Here is a 14,409-nt window from a genome sequence, read left to right as displayed (position 1 = left end):
GCAGCCCCATCTAACCAGCTGCTCTTCTGCTGTCAGCTACAGCCAATAGTCAAGACCAAAGAACAGAGATTGCACATCCTGTCTCAGCTGCAATCTATTTTTTATGCTACAGCACTTCAGTGACATTCGCAGGGTATGTCCTAAAAGTGTCTCACTCCTGAGCAATCAAATTAAAGTCACTCAGCAATGGCTCATTTACTGAAATATAAACATTGCACATGTCTTGTATTTGAAAAAGTGGGATTTTTCTATAGGGAAAAGCTATTTGCCATGGACTTGACTAATTTTGCAAGTTCTCTGTTTATTAATAAAACACAATTCCTTCACATTTACAAAATATAATAATAATACTTAGCATCTTATGGGCTCCTGTGAAGCATAATCCACTAATTCTTCTGAAGTGCCCAGAGATGCTCCAAAGAATGCAATCTGAAAATAAAATTGTCATCAGTACATGTGAGGGATTTATTATATACATCTCCACTGTCCATTACACAAATGACTCATTCTGGGTACAAGAGCAAATCTCACTAGATTTTGGTATACTCAGTGGCACCAGGAACCACATTACTCTTACTGGTATTTCTGCTTTTATATTCATTTCTCTAAAACAACACCTAAGAATTTCATTCAAAAATAGAAGCTGCACTAGGCAAAGTAAATTTGTGCACTTGTCAAACCCACAAAAATTATGTATGTCCATAATATGAAAGATGTAACAAGTGAATTTACACATTCACAAAGCAGTATCAGGCACTGCTAGATATATGCTGAAGGTGATATGAACTGTTGCTTGGACACAACTTACTTCTTTTCACTGGATTGCAGGAGAATCCACAGTAACTAAGATCACTGGGCACATCATCTACATGCCTAACATTAGAAGGCATTTATAGTCCCCAGATACAACAGAAATTATAGATTTTAAACCTACTTCAAACTTGACAGAGTACCTTCAGACAAGTTGAATGCCTCCATGGAAATATTTTCCCAAATTTTTGCTCGCCCTTGAAGGTGAGTACATTATAAGTCGGGAGAGCTAAGCTGGATTTCCACGTCTGCCATGAGACTTCAGTATGACTCTGAGCCAATACCAGATAAAGGATTTTCTGGTATCCCAGCCATAGGTAGGGAGCTTGCACCGCCTGGAAGCACCCAATCCAACCTGCAGCTTTGAAAAACTTCTTTCAATCCCTCTCTGCCCCTGTAAAATGGGGGTCATGTTTCTGTCTCTCATACCATGTATAATTGGGGTGCTTAATACATTGGGACACTAATCTCAGCCCTTATGAACTAAAGGAGACCAAGCACAGTGATGACACCTCAACAGTGACAACTATGTATCTACATGCTGCCCACAGAGACAGAGAAAAGCCTCCCCAAAATACACAATTTGAAAGGCCAGTCCGTTGAACAGGCTTGCAAGCTTAAAAAACGCTCCCCTGGCTCTCGATGCTTCTTGTGCCTCAGTAATTTCAATACATATATTCACTACAAGGAAATCAGGAGTGGAAAGAGGGGGCACCTGCTCCACAGTTTTTGTGAGAAACTTGGCTCAGAACAAGTTTCTAATCCAAGAAGTGCATTCTATTTTTTATTACATGCTTTATGCATTCCTAGACCTCACCTAGATTAGAAGTGAATGAGCCAAAGCAAACACACATGTGCACATACACATAGAGTGCTAGGTGCATTTTTCTGTGAGCGAGTTTGCTTTCCCAGTCTTTCTGCATCTGTAAGCAGGAAGGCTTAAAAACCTTGCAAAGAAAGTCTGTTCCCATGAGAATTCCTGCCTCACTGTCTGCAGATTAGAAGAAGCAATCTCTGCCTTCTGTTCACAGGAATCCCAGTATTTTGGCATGGTTTTAACATCAGCATCATTAGAAACATTGATTTATTTTAATTGTCACCTTGTATCCTACACTGCCAAATGCAGTCAGAATGTCAATTCTTTATCAATGTGAGCTGTTGACATGGAAACAGATCCGCTGAAATGGAAGCAGTAAGAAAAGATGTGTTATCCTCCAAGTTATACTCAGAAGTGATAAACCTGTGTGTGCCAAAACATATTTAAATACTCAATAAACTACACAGAGGAAATAAACTATTTGGGGTGACAGTCATTTTAGTTGTTTACATCATAGACTGCATTTAGAAAATCTCCAGTGTTACTATGGTAACAGCTTTTGCTTAAACGTAGTTGTGGACGCACTTAAGGTATGATCTAAATTAACTGAAGATGGAGGAATAAAACTGGGCAGCAACTGCCGAAGGAGTGACTGGCTGCTTCCTATCAGCCTGTCCTATCTGTTGCAGGCACTGGCAAGGGTACAGCCAGAGTACTATGTAGTATAGACACCTTAGCTCATCCTCGTCTGGGCTCTCAGAGAGCACCTGAAACAGCTGACAGACTGCACCAGGTAGGTTTTACAGGTAACAAAGGAAAACAGAGCTGCTTATCATCTCCATGCAGCTTGCAGTGCATCCCAGAACTGCTTGTTCCCTCCCTCTGGTCACCAGATAGGTAATGGGAAGAGGAGACAGGCAAATACAGGAGCCTCTAAGAAGGGCTGGAGGCCTCTTTGCACGTCTGGCATAGTTTGTGGCTTTCCTCTTTGAGATCTCTCCCAGGGAAGGGAGTGGAGCTGCAGAAAGGCAAGAGTGTAGCACAAGCCTTCTGCCAAAATCTGTGACTTGGAACGGACACTGCCTCACAATTAACTTCACACAGCTAAGAAACTGTCCTAAAAGATGCAGTGCAGACCTTTGACCAGCACTACATTTCCACTAGAAAGATTAAATCTCTCTGCTGCTAAAGCTAGTTTCATAGTCATAGGGAACAAGGCCAGAGGGGCAACTGTGATCTGCTGTTCTTAATAGGGATTAAAGGAACCTATGGTCTCCTGCACACCTGCCTCCAACCTGAAAGCGAACAACGGTGAGATGGAGATCACTCAGGAGAAAATTGAAGGAGAGGCTCCTCTGCCCTCTTGCCAGATGCCAGGGCAAGGGGCAACAGAAGGAAAAGACACATTTGAAAAAACTTCTCTGAACGGGATCATGGAGGCATTGGAGCCAGACAATGTTCAAAGCTCATGGATCCCAGCAATGCTGTGAGGCAGTGCAGTTCTGAACTTGCCTAGAGCAGCCCACACCTGCTCCCACTTCAACTGTGGTATCAAGGCATGCAGATTCTTTTTTTCCTTTTCTTCTCTTTTCCACTTTTCACATTTCTGCATGATTTTAAACCTCCCAAAAGCTTGTGCATCAATTAACAAGAGAAGGAAGGACACACATCATTAATTACACACCAGCCTGTGAAACGTGGACACAGGATATGGCATAACATTCTAAAAATAGCAGGAAGGCCTGCCTTGTTTAGGTCAAATTTTATTTGAATTCCCATAGTAAAGCAGATGATATTAAACAATGAAGCACCACTGTTTAGCCTCAATGGGTGCTCCAGACAGATCTGCTATAACTTAATTCACACAACAAAATAGAAAACCAAGGAATGTAAGTTCATGTGAGCGTGAGACAAAATAGTGCTTTAAACTTCTGCAGCATTTATCAACCCAAATTACTCTACATACATATACTAACTTAAATGCTTCCATCTGTATTGTTATCTTACTCCATCTGTATTGTTATCTTGTATTTTGGTGAGATTCATGAGGTGTTGGGTTAGATGCTGGGCCAAATTGCGGATATAGCTCCATGCAGTCAGATGAGGAGACAGGTTGCTGTCTGTCATAGCTGTTCACAGAATTCTGCTTTTTCTTAAATAGGGATGAGGGAACAGAACTTGAAAAGAAAAGGACCTCTACTGCAAGTCTCTAGGTACAACTGCTCTAAACAGCTTTGGCTTTTGAGTGGGTTAGCATAATATTTCTAGATCACTGAGGCATGGATATTGTTGGCATACATACTCCTTGGAATGACATCCTCAGAGGGACATCCTCTGTCTGAATCTGCTTGGAGGGGAAGTGGAAGTGATGAAGGAGGCATAAAAGCATCTTGCTTACACAGTTTTCAAACAGGAAGGAGTAATTTGCAGATGAGAAGAATGTTACAGAGAAAAAATAAAAAATAAAAACCACCACCACAACAACAACAATGTTGCCCTGGTTTTTTAGCCTTCTGATTGTTTTCATTTCTACTGAAGTTTTCTCAGGAATTGTAAGATAAACAAAGACTGATGTTTTGTAAACATGCATTCTTTCTAGGGGGAAGAACAAATTGATGGATTTCTGAGTTGACCACTGGGGTCAGAGGGGTGTTCCTCTCGTCCCCCCGATCCCTGACCAAATCCCAAGAACTATATAAGTTGAGATCCCCCAAATTAACTTTGCTTTTCCTTTTCATCTCTCAACCTGAGAGGTGAGTGTGGTTCTTTCATGTCCTCTTGCAACACAACAACAAAAAAAACCCAAACTACAACTTCTCCCAGAAAAAAATCTTTTTCTCACATGCATCCACAAAGCCTCCTACCTTCTTCTTCATCCTCTGGAGTGGATTGTGGCTGCCAGAAATACATATTGCAGAGGGACAAAGAAAAAAATTACAGTGGAACTATTAGTGCACACTCATACACTTCTGAAACCTGCCCCAAAGGGCAACTTGGTTTCTAGTTAGATCACATAAGATTATTGCATTCAAAGCTTCATCTGAAAACATAAATTATGATCTTATCCAATACTAACAGCAATAGAAGCAGCAACCTTCCATCTATGTCTCCATCTTCAACATTAGAAACCAAAGGTACTGTTTTTCTAATGTCCCTTATACATCTGAGGAGCAGATGATCTTGAAAGCCACAGTCTTTTGATCCTACATAAATTGGATGCTTTTGACAATGTCACCCAGAACTTTCACGTCAGTCCAAGGAAAACGTAATCTAAAACAGAGGATAATTTTGATTTCCCTCCTGACTCAGCAGAGAAGATAATTATAAATGGAAAGTGAGTGTTCTCGAGGGTAAATATACCTGCTGTAATCCTACTGCCAACTGAATTAAGGTTTGCCTGCTGCAGTAAGGCATATGCTAACTTGGCTGGAGGAAAGCGAAGACTTGTCAGTTTTCAGAAGTCACTGGTTGATCCTTTCTATCTTATAATTCAGTATTCTAGAGTACAAAATTTAGGGAAGGGGAATGGGAAGGGGTTTCTTTCCTCTGCCTTTGGTTATAAATGACAGCCTTAAAAGAATCCAGTAGCACCACAAGAAACTGAGGCAAGCCAGTTCTTTTCACAGAATGGTTGTGGTTGGAAAGCACCTCTGAAGATCATCAAATACAACACCCCTGCTGAAACAGGTGCATCTAGAGCCCACCTCCACATCAAATCCAAGTGATTCCTCCTACTGACTGGTAACATGAAGCAGCTTATTTTCTCAGGTGCTCTTCAGCTTTAACACAACTTCCACCTCTGGAACTGGAAGAATTCCTTATGTCAAGCAAGCACAGACAAGCTATCATTCAGCAGTGATAGCTCAACACTGATTGAAAGTCTCATTCATCAAGGGGAAGAATTGCAGGGTTTCTTTTTAAATTAACACAGAGAGAAAAAAAGATATTTGTCCAGACGCAGTTGCTTTTCATTCCTCCAGCAGCTGCTAGTTTGAGAGAATTTTAAACGGTTGGCCTTTATGAAATGAATTGGTAATCACAGCCCTGTGCCTCACACACAGCAGACTGGTAACAGGATAAAGCCTTTCACCTCAAAGGCTGTGGTTCAAATTTAGAATAATCCTTAACTTCATAAACACCATCACTACATGATGGGCATTTGATTGTTATACAATGAATCAGGTGTTTTTCCTAGCAGAAAAGTGTTCATGCCACAGACAACATACTAATTATTGTCAGTAATTTGCAGCACTCTTGGCAGTGGCAGTAAAGAGACCTGTAGAAAATTGCCCATTTGTTCATCCCTTGGGGGTTGTCATCTCAAGGCAGGGGGTCAGGCCCTTCAGTCATTGTGGCGATTCTTGTAGCTCTTTCCCACCCCGGGTACATTTTTCGGATAAGCAGAGTTCACCCTCCAGAGCTGCCAATCTACACTTTTATTACCGCTAAATTACTTTTGTTTCAGATGCTGGAGGGAACTCTGAATGCCGGCTCTAATTAGATTGTAATTGTTTGGAGATCTGAGCAACTGTGGCAGATTTGGGTGGAGACTTGGGTGGCTTTTAATATTTGTGCAAATAGGTTTCACAGTCACAAAACCTGAAGCTGCTTGTAACACTGGGCATTTTCTTTAAAAATTTATACTACTAACCATTTAAGCCAGGCAGGAGAAATTTCGAATTTCAGTGTGCAAAGTGATCTGCAAAATCCTTGTCCAAGCAGACAGCTTCACAGGTCAGGCAGTTTTCATGAGCCCAGGACGTTTTGGTACAAACAGAAGAAGGTGAGTTTAATTAGGAACAAATATTTTTGTACAAACAGAACAAGGTACACTGACCTAAGCAAGAACCCATAGCAGAAAAGATACATATAACCATATTTTCAGAAGTATAAAAAGCCACGAACTAAAAAGAAAATAAATTTCAAACGTACATAGGAGTAAATCCCAACGTTTAGCACCAGAAGCCTTCTCTTTCCCTTAAGAGAAAAATACTCACGAACAGTCCAGAAACTTCATGCCCTGTTGCTGAATACCATTATTGCTCTTCCTTTGGGAAACCATGGACCCCCTCAACACTTCGACCTCCTCTAAAATAACACAGTCCAGAGATCTGCAGGGAAATCCTAAGGATCTGAGAGTGAACATTTAAAGGCCAAGGAGCTTCTGCTAGGAGACCCTGTGCTTTCACGTAATCTCCTGAGGTCTACCTGTCATAATGACAACATTACCTCTTCATGCAGCTCCAGGGAGTGCTGTGCAAATATTGGATTATCTGGTTCAATGGCCAAACAAAAAACAATCATGGGCAGAAAAAATTTCAGTTGAATCTCCCTGAAATAAAAGCTAAGGAGGTGGTTTGGCTAAGGGAAAGAAAAAGCACACCAAACAAAAAAATACAACAGAGGAGGAAATGTTTACCTTTAAAACAGTAAATATTTACTGATCCCTATTCTTTACTCTGCTCCTTATTCCTTACCTGAAAAGGAAAAAAAAATGCCCACAAAACTAATTTTGTTCATATATATATATATATTTCCTTTTATCATTTGCTTCGAATTGGGGGAGAATTTTTTGTAAGAAACAGCACCAAATTTCATATCATCCCAAAGGAGATCTCTCCTCCCTGAGAGAAAATCTACTGCTTAAAACATTTTGCTGAGTTCTAGCTACAAGAATTGTAGAGGCTGAACTACAGAGATCTAGTGACCACAGTTTTGTCTAAGAATCAAGTTTTCAAGTAAGAAGACTCATCAGTTACATCAGTATGAATCAAAAATGTGATGGATGGAATCTTTTTCCCATAGAGGACCAAGTACCGTCCTTTGAAGGACAGACAAGCACCCTCACTTACTGTAAGTTTACTCCTTTGTTTAGTTCTCCTGTAAGTTCCTGCTGCAGTACCTATGTGAAATGAAAGGTACAGACGGATTCCACTGGTGGCAGTAAAGTCCATCAGATACCACAGGCACATTTTTACAAGTTTCAGTAGCTTGTTGCATGTGCGGCTGGCAGAGAGCACACTTGGAAACCTCTGTGGGTCTCAGTTATCCTACAGCTCTATGAGGACTAGTGGGGTTGGTAGCTGGCTCCTTCACTTCCACAGAATCAGCTAAACTGGATTCCAGTGCTTCTGCAGCCAAACTGTTTTCAATAAATACCAAGTGATACCCTCTACTACAAACACCAAAATTAGAATTAAATTTGTTCAGAAGGACAAAAGAGAAAAAAAAGTTCCTAAGTCCTTAGACTTTGGCATTCAGCACATATGTACTAGAACTGCCATCAGTAAAAAGAAGCAATATCAGTCACTAGAGGAAACAGAAATGTAAGTAGATATGCACCAAAACTGAGGCAAAACTTGCTCAGAATGACAGGAGTAGGAAAGATTCAGAAGTGTCCAGGTCAATCCCAAATCAATACAGTCCAGTCCCCCAGACTTTATTAAGCTGCTGTTGAATATAGCAGGGTCAATGCGCAGAAAGAGAAAAGCCATTTAAATACAGAAAATAGTCAGAAAAATTCTGTAAAGCAAACCTCCTTAAGGTGTATGATAAATAATCCTTTCGAGGTGGCCACTAGAAGAAAAACAGAAGCATTTGAGAATGGAATACTCTTGGATGACAAGTTAACCTCAAGTCTAAATGCAGAAACAGAGGAGCAGACTAGTGTAGTTTCTCCTCATGTCTGCTCTAGGCTCACGTAAAGGTCAAAGATTCATTGTCCCAGTTCAGTACACAGCTATTTGCTGGGATCAGGGAGCACGTTAAAAGGAATGGATGGAAGAAACCTTTATCAATCCCAGTAACACACAACAAGAGCCCAGACAGTGGAAGAGCTGCCCAGTCCCGTCAGAAATGGCACTACTACCTGTTGTAACGGCCTGAAAGAGTCCTTACATTACACTATGGTACAAGCAATCAGCAGAAGGTGTAATGTATGGCACCAGTGTTTACAGGACCCAACTAGAGATATAAATCTGCCCCAAAAGCACAGAACTGCCAAAGAGTACATCCATTAATCTTGCTTCAATAGCTTATTGCACACATCAAGAGACATGCAAAGGTAGGTCCCTGCAAAGCCAATCCGTGTCTATAGCATGTCTGGCAGTGCATCTAATATTGTAATTCTACATCCAAGGATCAGATTGCGGGGACTCTGCCTCTAAGACATCATTAAAACCTGTGCATACATTCACGCCTCACACAAGCTCGGGGGAACTCGCTGCCTCCTCAGCTGTGTTCATCTAGAAACCAGCAGTTGGAAGGGGAAGAGCAGCTGCTCCTCAGAAACTCTGTGTATTACAGCTGAAAGCAAGGTGCCTGGCTTATTCACCACCACTTCATTATTTTCATTTCTCTGACAGTCAGATGTATCTGTTCACAGAAATGCACAATGGTTTTCTGCCACACAACTCTTCTTTCAGCAGAGTTAACTCTAGATTTACATCTGTTTAAAATGAATGTGGAAACAACCATAGAGTCCAAACCTTTAAGGCTGAGGATGAACAATTCATATTTCTACTTCTGGCAAACCTGCAGAAGCACACCATCCCTAACAAGATGAATTTGTGTGCTCACAGGGAGAGGAAAAAATGAGTGCCTACGTGAACACAGAGACAGATAGCGGTGATCTGATAAAGCCAGACTGAGAGCAGGGCTTGGAGCCAGCAGGCAAACCCTGGTACCTCTGTCCCGTTGTCTCAAACACATACACACGTTGCAATGACTCTAGCACTTGAGGTCCAGGGACCCTGCACAGGAGCAAAATCAATGCGTACCCATTGTTCAGAGAGTGCACAGAGCAAAGGAACTCTGCCTCTCGGACAGAACCTGGGTAGATGCTATGGGAGGGAGGAGACAGCACTCGGCAGCTTCTCCTGCTGACCAGCAGGCATGCTGAACACCTCAACTCTTCTCCTGAGCCACGCCAAAAGTGCTAATACAACCCGGAAAGTCACTGGTATTGTTACTGGAACCACTATTACCCACGCATACACGGGCTTGGAGCTGGATACAGTTGCTCCAATTCTTCCCTCAAATATCACCCGGCCGCAAGCAGCATCCGCAGTAAAACACCGCCTTGAGCACGGCACAGCAACACACATGCCCTGCGAGGTGGCGGGCGAGACACGCCCGACCTCGCCTTTACTTAAGGCAGGCTCCGGCGGTGCACCGAGCCCGGCCGCTGGCCCACCGCGGGCGGAGGGACCGCATCCCAGGGATCCCCATCCTGCCCTCCCGGAGAACCGCGGCGAGCCGAGGCATCCCTCGCCTCTGCGGGAATGACGCCAGCGCTCGCACGCGGCAGCGCCAGGGCTACGTGCGCCAATTACCGCCACAAAGGAGCTTTTACCGCTCTATTATTAACCCAGGGGCGGCGGGCGCCGCTCCCGCTCCCTCACGCCGGGGGACAACATGGCCGCCGCGCCCCCCGCGGCGGGAGGCGGGCAGGGGGCGGCGCGGCACGGCCCGCCCGGCGGCAACACCTGCCCGGCTGCGGCGGCGGCTCCCCCGCAGAGCCGGCGGCAGCGCCCGCCCAGGAATTACGAGCCGGCGGGGGGATGTCGGGGGATTATGGAGGAGCCGCGCGTCGGCTCCAATTAGGATCAACGCGCCCGCCGCCCCCGCGCCGCCGCCGCAACGGCGGGGCCGCAGCGCCCCCTGCCGCCGCCCGGCGCTCCCGCGGGGACAATCGCGGGGAGGGAGGGGAGGGGAGGGGGCGGACTCGGTTCGGGATTAGCGATTTTCAAACTGGAATCTCAGGGTACCCATGGCCCCCCCTCACGGAATGGCTTGGGTGGGAACGCAGCTTAACGACCATCTGTGCTCCCGCTATGGGCAAAGTGCACCTTTCACTAGATCAAGCTGGTCAAAGGCACATACAGCCTGGCCTCGAACGTTTCTGCAATGGGGCACCCGCAGCCTCTCTGGGCAACCTGTTCCAGTGCCTCAGCACCCGCGGAGCAAAGCATTTCTTACTTACGTCTAACCTAAACCCATCCTCTTTCAGTGTAAAACTGTTGCCCTTTGCCCTGGCACTGCTGGTCTTGGTACTAAGTCTTCCTCCATCCTTCTTCCAAGTCCTTTCATATATATTGAAAAGAGCTGAAAAGCTGTCCCGTGGCCTTGTTGAACACCATGAGGTTCACACGGGGCCACCCCTCCAGCCTATCCAGGTCCTTCCCTTCCCCCAGACAAATCCAGTGCACCCTCTGCTTGCTGTCATCCGCAAACCTGCCAAGGCAGCACTGGCCACCACTGTCTGTAGCAATAATAAATAAAGATATTGGACAATTACAGTTCCAATACGGACCCCTGAGATCCTTGTAACCAATCTCCATTTGGACATTGAGCCATTGACTGCAAAATTACTGGGATGCAGCCATCCAGCCAATTCCTTGTGCAACTAATAGTGCACTCACCAAATTAACCTCTTTCCAATTTAACAACAAGGATGTGGGCAAGGTCCTGGCCTGCTTGCCTGTTGCTGATGGAGGAGGATGGTGTTTGTGTGCAGGAATGACTGGCCTTAGAAAATATGAGGTTGTTAACCCAAAAGCTTGAGCTGGAGCACTTGACACACTGCCCAGGGCCACCCTTGGCCAGGGCACATCTGGCTGTGTGGGCACAGGCTGGCCAGCCCCCAGCAGCATCCATGGCTCACTCACTCTGTGTCTACCTGCATGAGATGAATATGTTCCCCTCAAATTACTCAGCAAGTAATGAGAGGCAGCAGCAGCCGCTACAGCAATATAAATCCATGGGAAAGGATTTTTTCCCTCCCTTATCCGAGATAAAAATCTCGGAACAGCAGAGGCTACACCATTGACTAGGCTATTAAAATTATATTTATGAGGTAATCACTTATTTTAACTGCCAGCTACATAAAATCTATCATGTAAAAAAAATACTCAGGGAATTTTATAATTATCATTTACATTTTCTTAAACCTATTTAACAAATCAAATTTTCAATCCCTCCACCCAAAAATACATCAGAAGGAACAGAAAAAGAAAGAAAGAGGCAGCAACTGGGCAGTTGAATAATCTCCCGTGCAGGACTACAGGGGTTCTTCTCTGTTTATCCAGAGTCAGTCCCTCCTGTGCACAAGAATGGCTCTTTAATTGAGGCTAGGGAGCAGGGGATGCCTTGTGCAGGTCTGGTGCATCACAAGCAGTACTTTATGGTGCCCCCAGCACTCAGAAACCCAAAGGAAGAGACTGTGATACAGGGAAGAGAGGAACAGATGTGCAAGCAGTCAACAGAGTTGTTTTGCAATGAAATACACTGCTTTGTGCAGTGAAAACATCTTCATTTCTGCAGGAGGGTTGTTGGCAAGGTAAGAGCAGCATTCTGGCACCTGCCCCAGGCCAGCTCATGGCAAATGGGCAGGGGCGAGAAAGTTTCACTCAGGATCCCTCTAGGAGAGAGTCAGGACAGGACTTTCCTGGATCACTTTAGGTCTAGTGGAAAAGAGATACTCTTAAAGAAGGCTCCACAGGCTCAGAGCAACACACAGGCTCCGCCAGAGAGGTGATGGTTTTCCATACAGCAACCTCTGAACACACACTTGCTTGCAACACTCCCCCAGTGTAGATGCTGCTTCATAGCAGCACACCCACGCAATACCTGACCACCGCACCCTGCTCCTGGCACAGGCATTACAGCTCTGTCCTTCCACACAGGGAAAGGGTGGTGGAAGGTTGTTGAGGCACACAGGTGCAGCCCCATGGGAGGCCACCAGCACAGCAAGATTTACAGCCAAGGTTTTGGCCAAAGCTTTAGTCTACCCCAAATCACTGACTATGTGCACTTTTTTTGGCCCCTGATAGGCTGGGGCTTGGGAACTTCAGCTTAGGGAAAGCAAAGGGAGGGCAAGGCAACAGCGATGAGAGTAGGACTTAAAGACAATCCATCCATCCATCCATCCGTCCATCCATCTGTCCGCCCCAGAAACCACATGTTTTGTCCTGATTTTCACTATCCCTCCTTTATCCATAAATACTCTCATGGCAACACTTTGGGCCATTAGGTCTCTCAGACTTTGCAAAGGTGAGTTACAAAATAACCAAGTAAAATGCACAAATGCACAAAGTTAAGCACATGATGTATCTTGCCTCACTGAGGATCTGTTACACCTTTAGATCTTTCCCCTCAACTCATCAGTAGGAGGTAGGCATACTGAACTGCTCATTGGTTCTTGATAAGCAATACATATTAATTCAGTAGGTCTGCAGAATTTGAAGTTTGCTATGCCACATGCTTGATCATACTTTTCAATTCAAATTCAAAGAAAATAACTATCTCCCAACTATGCAAATCAGCTATTTAGAGTGCCAGAATGATCATGGTATTTCTCAATGTTCTCAGTGTCAGAGAGTATTTTTTTTTCTTTTTGGAAAGCATTCAGATTATTTCTTGTACTTTAAAAAGAAAGATTTTTGTTATCCTTTCCATTTCAGAAGAACTTCCTGACTGTGTTGTGTAGGTAGCAGCATGCTGGAGAGCAAGAAATTTTGATTTCAGTATTACTACATCAGTTTGGTATTTGTGGTAAAAACATGTAACTTCCACGTGTCTGTTTACATGTAAGCATCCAAATATTCTGAGCAGAGTTTAATGCCCGTGTGGCAGCAGGGCTCTACAGGTCAAATGTGTCCTGCAGGGACAAGGCATGGAAATGATGTGTTCAGCATGTGGTAGATTGTGCCATCAGTACATAGTGGTGGTGGAGTTCTGTCATTAATAAAGATGTATCATCATTTACAGTAGGTGAACCTTCTTCAGGTATCAGACACACACACACAAAAAAAGCCCTTATTTCATTCATTCCTACTTCTGCTGAAGTGCACATTTGTCACAAGACAAACTTGGCTGTTTTAAAGGCATACTAAATCCTAGCAAAGGAGGATTTCATTCTGGAGAGAGGAAAATTGGGCAATACAGCTGTACGAGTCATAGAGCAGAGCATATAATGACTCACTATTTATCAACAAAGACACAGCCATGAGCAGGATGTGATGGTCTGGGATGGGCTGATGTCACAGCACAGAGTGGGAAGACAAGACAATGAGACTATTATGACTATCTTTAACTGCATAGTACAATCAGATACTTTATTACTATTATTAGTCACTGCAATTCTGTAACTCTACAAACCCACTCCATCCATGTGCAAAGTTGTGAAAAATTTATGTAGTAGATAATTAATTTTTTTTTTAAAATTCCTTCTCATTTAGTTTTTCTAAGAGATCTCTAAACTGGGCAGAGAAGTTTTGGAAGAAAAGCTTGGAAGTTATCCTTTATGGGAACAAAAAAATACCATACAACCAGCACAATTCATTCAAAAGAATGAACCAACCTCCAGGAGAAAGGAGTAGTTCAAAACATAGGACTAAATGAAAAAACCTCCTCAAATTCTTTTTATTTGCTTCTCTTGCTTTGCATACTTTGGGCTTAGACTTTCAACCTTTTCTTTGCAATCACAGCTGGAAATTTAGGTTTTTTACAATGGAAAATGAGAATCCAGTTTAATCACACAAATGTCATAGCTAAAGCTTCAAGGAAAGTTCTTTCCCCTTCAGTTTGTGCTACGGCAGTGCTAAAGCTATAGCCAGACAGTTCTGAGACTTACAGGGACAGTCCATAAGAGGTAAACATTTAATAAGCAACCTTTGGCAACACTAATGGGCTCCATAGAAGCAAATTTTCATCCCTCTAAGAAGAGCAAGCTGAGAAATACAATCTAACTTTTTTTTTTTTTTTTCCAAATCATGTAGTAG

At 43.7% G+C, this 14,409-nt stretch overlaps 1 long non-coding RNA gene across 1 annotated transcript in view; it reads right to left on the bottom strand.

Annotated features, from left to right (window-relative positions):
- Positions 1-308: 308 nt before the first annotated feature.
- Positions 309-14,409, bottom strand: part of LOC136291323 (uncharacterized) — a 32,643-nt gene continuing 18,542 nt past the window's right edge. The window contains exon 4 of the long non-coding RNA XR_010721490.1: positions 309-429. This is a non-coding gene — a long non-coding RNA (uncharacterized lncRNA). The remainder of the gene's footprint in view (positions 430-14,409) is intronic.

The sequence above is a fragment of the Chamaea fasciata genome, unplaced genomic scaffold (genome assembly GCF_029207755.1).
Source record: "Chamaea fasciata isolate MVZ Bird 193981 ecotype frontalis unplaced genomic scaffold, bChaFas1.0.hap1 SCAF_6, whole genome shotgun sequence".
In the NCBI taxonomy this organism is placed as follows: domain Eukaryota; kingdom Metazoa; phylum Chordata; class Aves; order Passeriformes; family Sylviidae; genus Chamaea; species Chamaea fasciata.
This window is presented reverse-complemented; position numbering and strand designations above follow the sequence as displayed.